This window comes from Ambystoma mexicanum, chromosome 1p (genome assembly GCF_040938575.1).
Source record: "Ambystoma mexicanum isolate Mex_15411 chromosome 1p, UKY_AmexF1_1, whole genome shotgun sequence".
Classification (NCBI taxonomy): domain Eukaryota; kingdom Metazoa; phylum Chordata; class Amphibia; order Caudata; family Ambystomatidae; genus Ambystoma; species Ambystoma mexicanum.
Window position 1 is genome coordinate 494813961 of NC_090921.1, and position 15694 is coordinate 494829654.

At 45.4% G+C, this 15694-nt stretch overlaps 1 protein-coding gene across 2 annotated transcripts in view; it reads left to right on the forward strand.

Annotated features, from left to right (window-relative positions):
* Positions 1-1413: 1413 nt before the first annotated feature.
* The window catches only part of DPP9 (dipeptidyl peptidase 9), a 1325370-nt gene continuing 1311089 nt past the window's right edge, over positions 1414-15694 (forward strand). Inside the window, exon 1 of one of the 2 annotated variants that reach the window (XM_069649353.1) lies at positions 1414-1526. The gene's annotated coding sequence lies outside the window, so the exon portion shown is untranslated. The remainder of the gene's footprint in view (positions 1527-15694) is intronic. The other variant, XM_069649356.1, reaches the window with a different exon arrangement.

Genomic DNA, 15694 nt, shown 5'->3' on the forward strand with positions numbered 1-15694 from the left:
ATTTTAGTTAAAGTTGAAAAGGGATGTGACGTCCCGAGTTATGTATAGCGCGCATTCGCGAGCCTCGTTGTGGCCCGCGCATGCGCGGCGGCAATAAAGTGCGCCCGTGCGGCAGTTCCCGCCGGGACGCGGACAAACCAACATCGCGTCCCGCGTACTCATTGTGTGCCTGCATGGATGCCTGTGTGTGTGGGTCCCCGGGGCATATATAACAGTCTCCCGCCTAAAATAACTGTAGCCTCAATGCATTCCTATAGGGAAATGTACGTCTCCCAATTTCCCTGTGGAAATCTCCCTCCCAGGCATAGCTCCCAACCTTTTGTGTCACCAAGGCGAGTGAAAACACACGATTTTCTTTTTGGCGGGTGAGAGCACATAGAAGTGAATGGGCGTATGAGGGACTTGGTGGGTGATTCAACTGCTTGCAAGGCGGGTAACACCCCCCAAATGTGGGTGAGTTGAGAGCTATGCTCCCAGGTGCTTGTGAATGTTGGCATGTATGGCATCATTCAGAAACTCATGTGCTCCGAATGACTGTTGTTTTTCTCCCACTGTTGCCCTCCCATCTTTGAGAGCTTTGAAACACTTGTCTGTGTATAGGCGCTATACAAATAAACAATAAATAAAATAAATATAACACACAAAGCTCTCCCCCCACAAAAAAAGAAAATCTGTACTACCCCTCAAACATCTTTCTCCACCATTCAATTCTGTCAGAACCAGCTCAGCTTTCTGTTTAGGTGAAAAAAGATATGGTATATCATTTAGTGAAATGTAATTTCAGCCTTACATCACTATTTTCCCGATGCACATTTGTATTTAAAAAACGAGTATAAGTAAACTAAAATAGTGTCTCTTCTATTATTCGAGATTTAAAATCAATAAAAGGGGAGTGTCACGGGAGGGGGAGTCAAAGTTGGGCGGTGCTTCAAGTCCAGTTTTTACTTCAAACTAAGGTGGCAACGCTAGGGTTCCCGCAGCTGCTCCTGGGCTCATACGTGCTACTACTTTTTGTCTGTTTATGCCGAAGTTGTTGCCGTTTTAGCTCAGTACACCAGACCAGCCAAAGCAGCACAAGCGGCGCTGACACTCGCAGCCAAATGGCAGCAAAGGAGAGCGCTCCTGAAAAGAGCAGAAGATACACGATTAAACGGAGCTACTGCTATTTCCTAGCACTGTATTTGCGGCATATTAAGTATCCAGTTAAATCGTGTAGGCTTGTCTCTACTTGAATCGTTTATTGGATAACAATAAAAGGTATTTTATTGTTACGTTGTCTGTCAATGCTTCACGGGCTACCCAGTACTAGCGCAGTTGTGTTTTTTCTATGTCCATCGCTCTGCAGCTTGCTGCCGCTTCGGGTCGCTGTGACTACTACTCGGTTGGTCTTGGAGTACTTCCGGATTGAAGGTCAGTATGTGCCCGGCTGTCCCCCGCCTGTTTCCGGGCTGCAGTGAGTGAGTCTGCAGCGGGTCATGTCAAGGGACAGAGAGATCCTGCCCTGTGTTTGAGTCCGCCCGTTCGGGGTAAGTGCGGAGAACACCCTGGCAAGCAACATGAGGGCAGTAATGCTTCAATATACAGGGAGTGATCACACTGCCCACCCCTTTAATCACACTTTGGCACACTGCACCACCTTACCCCATACATAATAAGTCATAATAAATAAGGACTCTCGTTGACGGGGAGAGAGTCCACAAATCTCTCTTCATAAAAAAGATCACGCTATAGCCACTTACAATCAATGGACCACCATCAGTGAGTATCACACTGAAATACCTTCATTCGACCTCTTCCTTTTCCCATCACGTCTTCTGTATCACAAAGTAGGGGCACTGTGCGTCCCTGCTCGATTCTTAAAGGTGGTTAATAAATCCTGCATATCTTATTTCCATTAAAACCACGAATCATTTCTCATCAGCACACAGTAGTCCTATGTGTGTATACGCCCTTTACCATGTGTATCAAAGCCACACCCATATACCAATACTTTCACTTCAGATACAATGTATAATCAATTTTCTAACGTACACCATACCCTCTTTGTCAACACTTATACGTTTGTATATATGCACACACTGCCACGCCCAGATCACGCGACCCTCTTCATCGCTTCACGCTACAGTGTCTCTCATTCCTACCCAACATAACGCGGCCCCCGTGGTGGACTGAGAACCCAAAAGAGCCCCTGGAATGGCGCAAGAAGCCCCACCCTCATACAGTGTACATACACATTGTGTGTCAGAGCGTCCACACTACAATGTACTTCGGAGAGTGCTGTTTACCACAAGGAACCACCATCAAATAAAAGCATGCATACATAAATTGGGACACCATGGTAACAATTCTTTTGCACTCTTAAGTACCGCTCCAGTCCACAGTTTACTGGGGTACCACAATCCAATCACAGGTAATATTACAGGCTCACCCCAAGAGTATTGCACCCTACCGCCTTTCGTGCATAAGACCACCCACAGCATGAAAACTATAGCCACCCCGAAGTAGACACAAAACACTGGAGCACTGTTTAATACCAAAATAACATCTCATGTTAGCCACTTCTCTTATGCCTCGCCTGCACACCAGGTCTGATGAACACCTTTTCCCATTAACTTGTTTAGTTTTAGCGCACCACAAAGGCTGTGTTCTCTAGGAAGGCAGTGTATGGCATTACTATATTACATACTTACTACTTAACTTGCAATGTCATGACGGTTCTGAGGATTGAACGTACACAACAGGGGCCACTGGTATTATTTTCATACAGTCCACGGTTCTTGGAGCCAAGAGATTTTGGGGTTTAGTGGATAGTGCTGTAGAGTGCGGGATCTCAGGTTGGGCCTTGTCACTGTTTCTTGTTCCAAATGGGTATATTGCAAGCAATATACCACCCGGGAAGGTGATTTTCTCCAATGGGTGTCATGAGAAGTAAGTTGGAGGAGGCTGTACAAAATGTCAACTGTGTTGATGGTAAGACTGAAGTAGACTAAGAACAAATGTGTACAGTTGTGATTTTTCGTTCTGGAGGTATAGGATAGTCTGACTTTAATTCTCCTTGCTCATGCAAACAATACACCTAGCACCTAAGCCCCCTACACACAGGACCAGATCACTCCCCTCTGACTGCCTCTACTTATAGATAGCTACTAACCTGGTGGTGGGTGACAATAGGATACTGGAGGTTTGCAATTCTATTATTGATGGCAAGTGATGCCGTGGGCCAGTGCTCACAATTTGCCCTTATCACTTACCATTGGCTAGTGATTTACTCTTGTCGAGTAAGAAAGTTTGTGCTTTGTATGTATTTGAAATTGAGGTGTCAAGTTACTTTTTATGGCTGGCTAATAGCTTGCACCTTGGCATTTTTACCCCTGCAGTGGCCTGTTATTTAATGTGCCTTCTCACTGAAACTGGAGGAGCTGCCATATCCCTGTGATGGAACGGGCGAAGTGATTCTGTTGATGAAATTGACAGATCGCTTCCCAGTTATGGGATAGTGGACACCCTGTAGTAGAATTGAATGTTGCAGGAGATATGTGATGAAGAAGTCTATAGGGATGCTAGATGCCCTGTAGTGGAATGGAAACACAAGATGCTGTCCAATTTTGCAATGTTGGATTGGCAGTTCCCTTGTAGGGTGCCCAGCCGAACTCAGTTTCCCAGCAGTAGGCGTGCGCTACGTTTGATACACGCAGTGAGACACCATGACATCACTAGGAAATGCCCGCTCCTTCGCGCTTCTGTAACGGACCCCTAGTAGAAAAAAAGGATGGAAGTCATCTAAGCAGGTTGCTTGACACCAAACTGGTGAGTTTCTTTTGCCCATTGTATTTGATTTCTCTCGAGTTCTCTCTTGCCCTTTTTGCCTTCCCTTTCCTGGATTTCGTTTTCTGCCTTTTTCTTCCTCACATTCTTAAGTCTGTTTTCACGGCATCCACCCGGCTTGCTCCCCGACCGGATTCGTCTCACGCTTCCACTCTGGTTATTTCTCGCATTGTAACGCTCCGCTGCCTACAGTGGTGTGCTGCAGATGCCTCCCACCTGGAAAGTGTGGATTCTTGTGTTTTCGTCCTAGTTTGTGCCCTTGTTTTGCCCGAGAACAGTCCATGATGATCTGTGCATGCTCGGAGGTTTTTTTTGGATCTGGTTATCTGACACTTTAAGGATCTGGACCTCTCCATCGTACTACACAGGTACTTGCCACCTTATGTTATTGTATAACTTGTTGCATTACCTACAAGACCATACACAGCTGGAGATCTTAGGGGTTTCTACTGATCTTCCTCACAAACCTGACAGATGCTGATGCCCTATGGCGTAATGGGGACACAAGATACTGGATGCGCTGTGGAAGAATGGAGACACAGGGTGCTGGATGCCCTAGGGCGTAATGGACTTGAGGGATGCCCGATGACCTCTGGCAGAATGGACTCGAGGGAGTCCAGATGCCCGTCGGCGGAATGGACTTGCTGGATGCTGTGTGGGAGAAGGGACCAAAAGGATGCTCAGTGCCCTGTTGGATAATGATGACCTAAGGGGCTGCTGTGATGGAATGAAGGGAAACTGGTAGCTCTGTGTTTGGTTGAACAAAATGGATGATGGGAGGCTGGTGACCTTGAATACTGGGCGCTTCGGATGGAATTGGCTTGACTAGACATCGAAGGCCTGTAAAATAAGTTGGAATGATCTGTTGGCCCAGATGAAACTGGCAAGGAGGGATACTGAAAGCCTTTTATCGAATGGGCAGGAAAGGCATGGTTTGGTTTCCGTGATTTTGATGTTGAGGTCCTTCATGGAATTGATGCAAAAACCTGAGTAGTTGCAGGTGGTGGATTCTACCACTCATGGAAGTATTTGTAGTTACACAAGGGATTCCAATGAAAAGGCTGAATTTTTAACATTAAATGTAAGCATATTGTGTTGGGGAGAGAAAGTGTGTGGTATACATCAGTCGACACTGCAAAATCTCATGGTCAATTATATGGAATTTGTGATCAAACTGGAATGTCTGTTTCTGCCAAACTGCTGTAATGTTACTCATCACGTTTTTATTTGATTACTGATTTTTAAGTGTAATTATTTGTGTTTCTATCCAAAACTGTACCAAACAGAGATCAGTGTTGGGGGTGAGCGACTGACCCCAGTGTCCACAACTGAGTTTAGGGCCTTTTAGCCTGCAGCTATTTACAATGTGTCCACCTGACGGGTCGCAAGTATGAGGTGCCGTTGTTGTGCACTTTAACCTCTATAGTGAAGGGAAGCTGTGGCTTCCTTCTTAAATATTAACTGTTTTGGCTGAGTGAAGTGCGCTACATAACATTATTTGGTAATTTGGCAACAGTCTGTAGAAGAAGGTAGTGATGTCCATTTGAGTTCCTGGACCGTACGTACATCATCTGTTGCTTCAACTCTACCACAATTGGTCGACAAGGAGCCAAAGAGCTCTATAAGTGGATCTGATTGTGGATCCGCTGGCAAAGCATGATTGCAGGTCAGGAATGTTTGTAGAACGTCTAAGGTGTTCTATTCCTTTGCTAAAAATAATCATCTAGAAAGGCAGATATGAATGGATGAGTAGTGTGTCGGTCTACTGGGCAAATTCCTGATGCTTCATGACAGCAGTCATAATGGGGGTGGAAGGAATAGTGATGCTGTCTCACATATGTCCATGCACGTGTTACAATTCCTGAATGTTTTAACTGGGGTACAATAGATTGGTTATGATGGGAAAGATTTATTTATGTTTATTAGTTTGAAAGGGCACTCCTGTACGTTCTTGGAAGCTCCTTGTTGGCACTTGAAAAAAGTTGTCCAGTAAGATAAATTAAACTAGACATAAATAATAAAATCAAATAACCATGGTGAAAGAAAGAAGTACAAAACCATATCAAGCTCGGAAGGACGATAGGCATAGAAAGGTGGGCCACCATCTCTTATGTTCCGCAGTGACTGTGTGACATAAGATGGATGCATCCCCTTTTAGAATAAATACCCCCGATGGGGCAGAAAACACAAATTCATGGAAGAGAAAGGTGACCCCAAGCTTAAGGCAGTCACTATCCCCAACTCCCTCTCCCCCGCCTACCCTAAAGTGTCACGTCAGTTTGGTGGCCGGTGGGTTGCTGCAGCGCTTCCTCGCTGCTCAGTTTGGTGTCCAGATGGAATGGTGAACAAAGAAAATATGCATCGGTAAGTCAAGCCAATTGAGATTTGCAGTTATTAATTGTACTTTTGTGTCGACCCATTGAAGAACAGACTAATCTAAACTGTGGGGGGGGAGGCGGGTGGAGGACATAAGCGGGCGCAAAAAAAAAGAAACAATGAAGCGTTACGGAGGGGGAGACTGTAACTGTGATGCAGTCTGATTAAGACAATGGACTGTGACAAAGGGAGAGCACTGTGATGAAGGAGGGTGACTGATGGTCTATGATGGAGGGTTATGGAAGAGGACCAAGACTTGCAGGAAAAGATGGACTTTGTTTAACATAAAGGAAGGTGACCAAGGAGAAGGCTTGGACAAAGAACTGTGATAACGAAAAAGACACTGGCCAAGGAGAGAATGTAACAAAAAAGAAGGGCTGCGGCAAAGCCCTCTGATAGGGGTTGCAACAAGGGACTGTGACAAAGGACTCATTCAGGAGACCGGCTGTGATGGATCAGCAAAGGAGAAGGACTGTGACAAAGGACTGACAAAGAACTGTGATTAAGGAAAAGGTCTGTGATGAATGACTGACCTTTTCCTTAGTCTGTAATGAATGACTGACAAAGAATTCTGACTTAAGCAGGACTGGTGAAGGACTCACTAGGACTGTCACTAAGTCAGTCGACTATGACAACGAACTGTAACAGAGTACTGTGGCTGATTTTCCCTCAGAAATTCGCCCTGAGCACCATCCAGAGGCCAACACCCGAACGAGTAATAACGCTTCAGGTGACATTGTGACAGTAACATCAGTGCTGCAGCGCCTCTCCTGATCCACAGTGATAGAGCTATACTCAGGTAAAAATAACACGTGTCGCTCTCACCCATGTGTTCCCAGACACGAGATCCCCTGCATCAGGGATATTAGTGATCTAATAAACCTCCCATTTTTTTGATCCCACAGGAACTAAAAGGTTTTTTGAGGTTTCCCAGCATTTCAGCAATCCACTATCAATCAGCGGTTTGCCTTTGCTGCGTGTGTACAACTATACAACACACCAGAATTTCAAGGGGACGACTGCCCTTTTTTCAATTAGACTGTAGTCTATACAGGTAAGCTTATTAGATTTTCACTTAAGCTTACCTCTCAAGTTGTAACCACTCTGACTCCGCTTTCTTTATTCAAAACTGACACCTGTCTTCTCTACACAGGTCGTTCCTTCTCCATTGAGTTGTTCACACTCGGAGGTTACCCTACTCACCACGGGCTACACCTCTTTTCTTTTTTTATCGAATCCGTGTGAAACCACTTGTCCTCACACAGTAAGAAAGTTAATCATTTAAAGATATAAAAGTTACAAATCATTTTGCTGTGTTCTACCTATACCCAAGTGCCCAAGTACTGACATTTGACAAATAGATCAGTCCTTTTGGCTTTTTCTCGTCCTGATGAAGGCCCACTCAAAAATTGTCTGGCACAACAGTCAGCAAGGGCCGAAACACATATGTGTAGACAAGTCCTTAACCAGAAGTTCAGTGTAAAATTGTCTGCACTGTTTTCATTGCCAATTCTCATGTTTTCTTCATTCATGTAACCATTGTGTATTGACCCCTGTCTGTGACATATCACATCAGTAAGGCTTGTATTGTTTTATCTACATTGTACTGAACATTGAGTCTAATTGTATCTCAAATTGTTTTGACATCATCATATTTGTTTTATGTTTCAAGATGTACAACTCTATATTGTGTTCCATTAGACCATTTGGTCGCTACCTTTTGAATATATATATACACACTTGTATACCAACTTAATACGGTGTGTCGTGTAATTCATATACAACCATATTTTGAGGCACAGGAATAGGCGAAACTGACCCCTTCATCTGTTTTGTTACTGATAATCCTCAACTGACAACAATGCAGTCTCTGTGCCAAATGTTGACCTGAAACCTGATTGAAAGGAATTCAAAAGTCGTCCTTTCTCCAGGTGTTCCTGTAACTGCACTGTAACTATCTTCTTAAGTATTTTACCCAGCCTGGTCAAGCCTGCTACTGGGCGATAATTATGCAGAATTCCTGGATCCAAATTGGATTTTTTTATGAGTGGCATAACCAATGATTGTTTAACTCCATTGGTACTGACCCATTGAGTAAAGACTTTTTCTCAAACTGTGTCATGTTTGATGTAATCTCTGGAGCTACACGCATTGCTACCCGCGCTGGTAGAGGAAAAAGATTATCATTTGTTGGTTTCAAACCATCTAGCATTCTCTGGATTGTCTCCTCTGAGTCGGTAGAACATTTAAATTGTGCGACACCAACCATCTTGCTACTAGCCCCCTCTGAAGCTGTAACCACATTGTAACCTTCACAAGAAAACAACTCTTGCTTAGCACAGATTTGTTCTTGTATGCCATCTATTTTATTTTTTACAGATTAAATATATTAGCGTGTGCTAAGGACGCCTCCAGGGGAAGGGTGACACAATCTGGGTAGCCGAACTTGCAAATAACAGAGAAAACGTATTTGTACGTGTCTGCTTTCGTTCTGTGGATACATTTGTGGTGACGAGGTGGACCCTAATCATCTTCTGGAGGGATCGGAGTTAGTTTGGAGGCGGGATCGGCTGCTGTTGTCGGTGTGGCTGGTTCCAGCTCATTTGTGCCCAGGTGCCAGAGGGACCGCAGCAACAAATTGCTGGAGTGTACTGGAGAGGTTGAGCATCACAGCAGTGAGTTGCACAGAATTGTGACTTTTTAGTCGATCACAAGGAAGAGAGGCCAACGCATGCACGCATGTGCGTTTCATTTTGACAGGCAACATTTTGAGGTCAGGCAACTCTGCAGTATATTCATCGGCATGTATTAGGCGGCGGCCTTCTTAAGGTCAGCCACATATGGTGTAACGGCAGCGGACATCTTGGAAGTGGAAGGGGGAAGGCATCTTTACCAGGACTGCCTTGTTGTGGAGTGGCATTGTGGTTGAAGGTGGAAAAGGTGGTGCATTGCCACAAACGATTGGAAGACGCAGGAGTGTCATTGGGAATGCCAGCGATCTCCAGCAACAAGTGAGGCATATTGGATATTGTGGCAGACATCTTTAAGTACTCCTACCTGAAGGATACAGCTGGGCATTGTGGCTGTAAAATTGTGGTATCTTTGGTGGACGTATCGGAAGTGGCAGTGGGAGGCTATTCATGCCTGAAGAATACAGCTTGGGCATAGTGGCTGTTGCAGCTGGGGTATTGAAGACAGTGACATTTTGGAAACATTGGGTGCAGGTGGAGTAGGATTCATCGGTGTGGCAACAAGTGTGCAGTGATATCAGTATCATTTGGGTGCTGCAGGATCTGAGTAGACATGCAGAATTTGGAGACACCACCCAAGTTTTTAGCAACCCCAGGAGATCCCCCCCCCCCCACCTGTGCAATGGGAGGATTGGAAAGATTTATTTACATTTTATTTCGTGGCTTCGGGAGGAGTGTCGGGGTGAGGTGTTCTGATGAGCGGAAATGTTTGACTCGTGTTTAGGAGCGGAGGCGGTCAGAAATTGCCATATGTGGAGGATGGTGGACAGGATGGCGGAGGTGAGGGTAGGGATACTATAGGAAAGAGATGAAGACATTGGAGGCACAGTTTGGGGGAAACGAAGAAATGTTGTGCTGGAGAAGTACACATTCTTTACAAGGAAACAAATGGTGGGGGAAAGTGTTGTGTCATAGCTGACCTTGGCGGTTTATTGACTTCTTGGGAGTTCACGGGTAAGGAAGATGAATAGTTGTTGGATAAGCTAATGATACATACTTCTAATACAAAAATTCAGGAGCGGTTTAGTGGCAGGCCAAAAATCCATTGTTAAAGGAGGCATTGACAGTTGCGAAGGGTATGGAATTGGACAGGTATGGGTATGGATGAGCACATGCTTGAAGGAGGTGAATGCCAGGGTAGCGAAGGAGAATGTGTGACCGAGTGTGGAATCGGTAGTGAGACACACAATGAAGAATGGATGGTATGGGTCATACAAGTCACGTGGTAGAGCGGGAGCACAATCGCAATATACAAAGAAAGGACAGTGCACAAGATGTGGTTTTGAGAAGCATGCCATGAATGCGAGACCATGTCCTGCGATGATGGTGACATGCAGGAAGTGTGGCAAGATGAGTTATTTTGCTAGGCTATGTACAACTACCAAGAGTATGGATAATGAGAAAGTGGTGAAATATGTGGAGGAAGAGAAGGTGGAGTGGTCAAACAAGGTTGTCCATATTGTTGAGGGAGGTGGGTGGTGGTGGTGCTGATGATGATGAAGAAGAAAAATATGCTCTTCCGGAGGTAGATAAAACAATGATGTGGGAATGGACAAAAGCATTGGCGGGTTCAGGATCACTGTACACCATTCTTCCGGAAGAACGGTACAAGATAATTTGGGCCGTGAAGAGACATACATTACATGCGAGTGACATGAGACCAAAGTCATACGGTGGGGGTAGGATAGGCGTGAAGGTTTTTGTGAGAGACACCATTGCATATGGCACAAAAAGCTTGTGTGAATGTATAACACGTCTAAAGCAATAGCTTGGATAGAGGCATCAAGGGAGATTGGGTTTGGAGTTACATCCCGGTAAGGAACAACACGTGAGAAATGGGAATAAGTCTGATGAGTTTGCACAGGAAATGGTGTTGAAGTTTAAATGGGTATTTTGGAAAGGCAAAGGGAAGTTGCCTGGGTATTGTCACAAGATGAACTTGCGGTACTGCATGTGAATAAAGTCTGAACATTGCCGTTGGGTGTAAGAGAGAAAGTAATGTTGGAATTACAAAGTCTGTGTCAGGTGAGTAATTGAGAGACAATAGAGTGCAGTGAATGGTTGTCCCCAATAGTTAATGGCCAGATGGTCGAATTAGATTGTGCGTAGATCCCAGCATTCTTAACCGGAGCATTTTATTTTAATTTTATTCTTTAAAGTGCAGACATAGCTCGAGAGCAGTGGAGCGCTGTACAGAGTATGGGTAGCTGGCATTTGGGCTGGCATCCAAATAGTAGTGCAGTACTGTGAGGTCTGTGCGTTGATATGTGCGTCCATTGGAATTAGTCCATGATCAGATGTTGTTAAAATAACTATGTTTTGAGAGATTTGTGAAATTGGAGAATTGTTGTGGCATTCCGAGCCGACACTGGGATCGAGTTCCAGAGGGTGGGTGCATGACAAGATAAGGATTGTTTGCTGGTCCTCTTTTTGCAGAGTAGTTGTGATACAAGCAGTTTGGTCGATTTGCTGCATGAGGAGAATGTGCCACCAGATATGTGGAGCTTAGCCACCAGGTATGCTGGTGTGCTACTCGTGACTGCTTTGCAGATGATACATGCAGTCTTGAACAGTATCCTGGCATGGAGTGAAAGCCAATGTAGTTTGTGTAGGATGAGGGTAATTCAGTCAAATTGCCATGCTCCCGTAATAAGACATGCTGCAGCGTAGTAGACTGCTTTTAGGGGTGCCAAGTGTTCAGCTGGGAGCCCTGTCAGGAGAGCATTTCCCCCATCGATGTGCAAGACCACAAGGGGCTTGCAGTTCTGCGGCAGAATGAAGGGTTTGTTTTTTTTGTTTTTGTTAAGAAGTGTAGAGATTCTGAGCCAGGCTATTTGGGCCTTCTTGGCTATGTGTTTCTGGAAGGACAGATTGATGTCAATGGTTAAACCTAAGGAATTTGCTGATTCTGAGAGTTGTGGATCAAATCCTTTCAGGTGCATATCATTGAGCCATTGTTGCACTAGTGGTTTTCTGCGTATTGGTGGATGGCTATATTGGGATCTTTGAGGAGAGTGCCCAGAGAATCCATGTAAAGGTTAAAACTGATTTGTGAGAGGATGCAGCCTTTGGGGTATTCTGCAGGAGACCTGTAGTCGGAACGCAACAAGTTAATCTGGACACCCTGGTGTCTGCCTGAGAGGTCAGAGGTAAACTAATTTAGGACAGTACCAGAAAATCCCATCCTGTCAGCAATGAGGGGAGAGAAGCATGCAGTGGTCAAGGAGGATGAGGAGGCATGCATCGCCATTATCCATGATTTGGAGAGCATCCTCCACCATCTGGATGGGGACTGTCTCAATGCTACACCTTAACTGGATCCCTGACCGATAGTCATTTAGGACGTGGGGTTGTTTGATTCTGTGAGTAGTTAAATAACAACTATAATTTTGCAAGATTTTGCCAATAAGCGGGAGGTTCGTAATGGGCCTGTTGTTGGCCAGGTCGTCTGGATCTAGGATAGTTTTTTTCAAAAGACGTTGTATGGGACCAGTCTTGAGGGTGTCCGGGAATTATCCTGCTGCGAGGGATTAATTGATTATGCTGACGAGTGCATTGAGCGCCGGGTCCATCAATTGTTTAATGATGGAGGCCGGTATTATATCATCAGAGTAAGAAGTACATTTGAGGGAGGCAATCCAGGGAAAATAGAGAGGAGAATTTGGTTCAGAAGGGCAGTGTGCGTGCCAGGCTGCAGGGGATGCTAATGCTGTGGGAGGTTGATTTGATTGTCTCTTGGATTTTGTCTATTTTCTTTTTTTAAATACAAAATGTGTTGCTACTGCCTCATTTTTCCTGAGTTGCTGGTACCTCTGTATCGGATGAGGGTTTGGTACAATGCTTTACTACTTCAAAGAGGGCTTTGCTGCAATGGTGTTGGAGTAGTAAGCAGCTCAGTAATCGGAATCTTGCAGGCAGAGATTTGAGGTTGGTGAGGTCTCCAGAGTTATGTTTTTGCGCCAACGTTTCTCTAGGGCTCTGAGTGTTTTCTGGAGGCTAGCTCAGGAGGTGGAGGGGGGTTGTACCATGTAGGTCTTAGCCCAGCTGTATTTTAGGGGGGGTATGAGTGTCTGCAAAGTTTGCTTCTAGCTCATTTGACTGGAGTGGAGTGAGAGGGGATTAGCCTGACCTTTGTGAGCCATAGTTGAGTGGGTGACTGATAATGGGATGGTGGCATTGTCTGACCACACAAGTGGGATAGGGTCTGCGCAGGTGATGCAGGGGTGTGATGTGAAGACTAAGTCTAGGGTATTGCCTTGGTTGTGCTTGGGGGAGAGCATAATTTGCGTAAGGTCCATGGAAGCGGCAGTACGAAAATCGTGCTTCGAGTGTGGTTGTCAGTCTGTGACAGAGACATTATTTGAATGTGTTAATTTGGCAGAGGAGAGTAAATTGAAGATGTCTGCAATGAAAGAGTCACTCCTGTGAGGTGGTCTGTAGATGAGGAGGAAGGTGATGGATTCCTTGTACGATACAGGGAACCGGCAGGCAAGTGATTGAAATGAGCTTGTTCTGGGAGAGGGGAGGATGGAGCATGGCTCCTGTGAAAAAATGGACACTCCGCCTCCTGCCCTGCCTGTCCGGTCGGCATGTTGGATGCAGTAGCATTGGGGTAGGACAACGTCAAAAACATGTGGGTAGGATGGGATAAACAATGTTTCAGTGAACAGGGCACCAAGGTTGTTGTACGAGATGAGGTCAATGATCACTGTAGTGAGAGCAACTGATGAGCGAGCATTGATTAACATGAGGGCGTGTGCATATGGTCCATGGGTGTTGGATGTGGTCAATGGCAATATTGATGAGATTCGCTAGAGTAGCTTGCCGGGGCTGCCCAGGGCACTTGCCATTCGAACCCTAATGAGAGTGGGGGTGGGCTGTGGCGAGAGTTGACGCATGGTGATATCTGCTGGTGAGTAGCAGTGGTATCGATTTGTTTGTAGGTGAAATGCAGGATAGCGGTTCAGGCCCTTGGCCCCATCAGGCCTGAACGGGCACAAACGAGTGAGCTCTTTATCTTAGCACGTCCTTTGCTGAGGATGCTGGTGATGACGCCTAAGGAGGACTGATTAAATAGGTGGTGGGAGGAGCAACTGAGTGGCAGGTCCTGGTCAAGTGACCAGCAGCCTACTCAATGCTGTCTGCCTGGAGCTGGCCTAGTGTCCTTAAGTAGAGGCATGGAAGGCGTGAATACTGGAGGTAGACGGAGTAACTGAGTGGCATATGGGTGGATAGGTACCCGTTACTGATGGTAAAGCAGATTCTAATACCTATGCTGAAGCGGGGTGGTATAGCACATTGAATCTATATTCTACATACCACCAGCGGTATTTGCTACCATGGTCACGTACATTGACCGCATATTATCAGTTCAATGGGAGCAAATCAGTACAGTCGAATGCCTTTTGGTTTGGCATCAGCATCTACTGTGTTTCAGAGGGTGATTGAGACTTGTTTGGGGGTGGACCTAGTGTCAAATATTTCCATGGTGACGTACTGGTGGGGGCGAAAAGTGAAGCTGAGCATGATGCAAGGGTACATAGGGTCTTGCGCAAACTGGAGCGAGCAGGGGTGCCGGTGAAAAGGGAAAAATGCCAGGTTAAGATGCATCGGGTTTTATTTGGGGCATGTGTTGACAAAGGAGGAAATGGATACCCCACCTGAAATGGTGGATGCTATTATTAAGGTGAAATCCCCCAGGCACAAGAATGAAGTGAGATACTTTCTGGGTTTGACAGAATATTTCACGGAATGTGTTGGAAACTGCAGCCAAGTGAGCAGTACTGCGAGATCTCTCCAAGGTGAGGGAAGGAGTTTGTGCGGGGTGAGGAGAAAGCGTTAATATGTATGAAAGAGGAAGTGGTGAACACGACCATGTTGTATAGATTTGATCTGTGAGCAAAATCATGTGACTGTAGATGTGTGTACATGTGGTTTGGGGTCTGTGTTGAGCCACGCTAGGAGAGGTGTGGAGGTGCCAATAGCGTTTGCTTCATGGACGGATGGCAAGGTATTGTACTACAGAGAGAGAGGCGTTTGGGTGGTGTTGGAGGCCTAGGTATTTCGGGACATTTGTGTGAGGTGTTGCATATGCAATTAGGAGCGATCATAAACCCTTGATTGCATTTTTTTACCACAAGTCTGGTGTGTTGATGAAAAGCATTTCAAGGTGGTTAGCGGCAATGCAAGGGTATGTTTCTGAAGTGGAACACATCCCGGTGAGGTGTAATCCTGTGGCTGATTGCTTATCTAGGTTGCCAGTGGAGGGGTGAGCAAGAAAAAGATGTGTGTGAGGAATGGACCATACAGGTAGAGGCAACCGTATCTGGCATGTTTAACAGGTCATTGTGGTTGGAGGAAACTAAAAGGGATATGGAAATGTTGTATGCTATACAATACACCCAGCAGGGGTGGATGTCTGAAGGGGCGAGAGTTCTTCATTTTTGGTGAAGAATGAGCTGAGCAATTCATATTTGTGGTTGGCAAGGGTTGAGAGCTTGTTACCTCTGATGACTTTGAGGAACTAAATCACAAAACTCGCACATGGCGGCCATATGAGAAAAAGCTTGACCAAGCGGAGATTGAGGGCAACATTTTGGTGGCCTCGAATGGATTCCATGGTCTAAGAGGATGGAATTGAGAACCATAGGACTGCTTTGTATAATCCAAGGGCAAACAGTTTAGTAGAACAGAAAAATAGTATAATTTAGGAGACCATTCAGTTGGCAATTGTGAATAACATG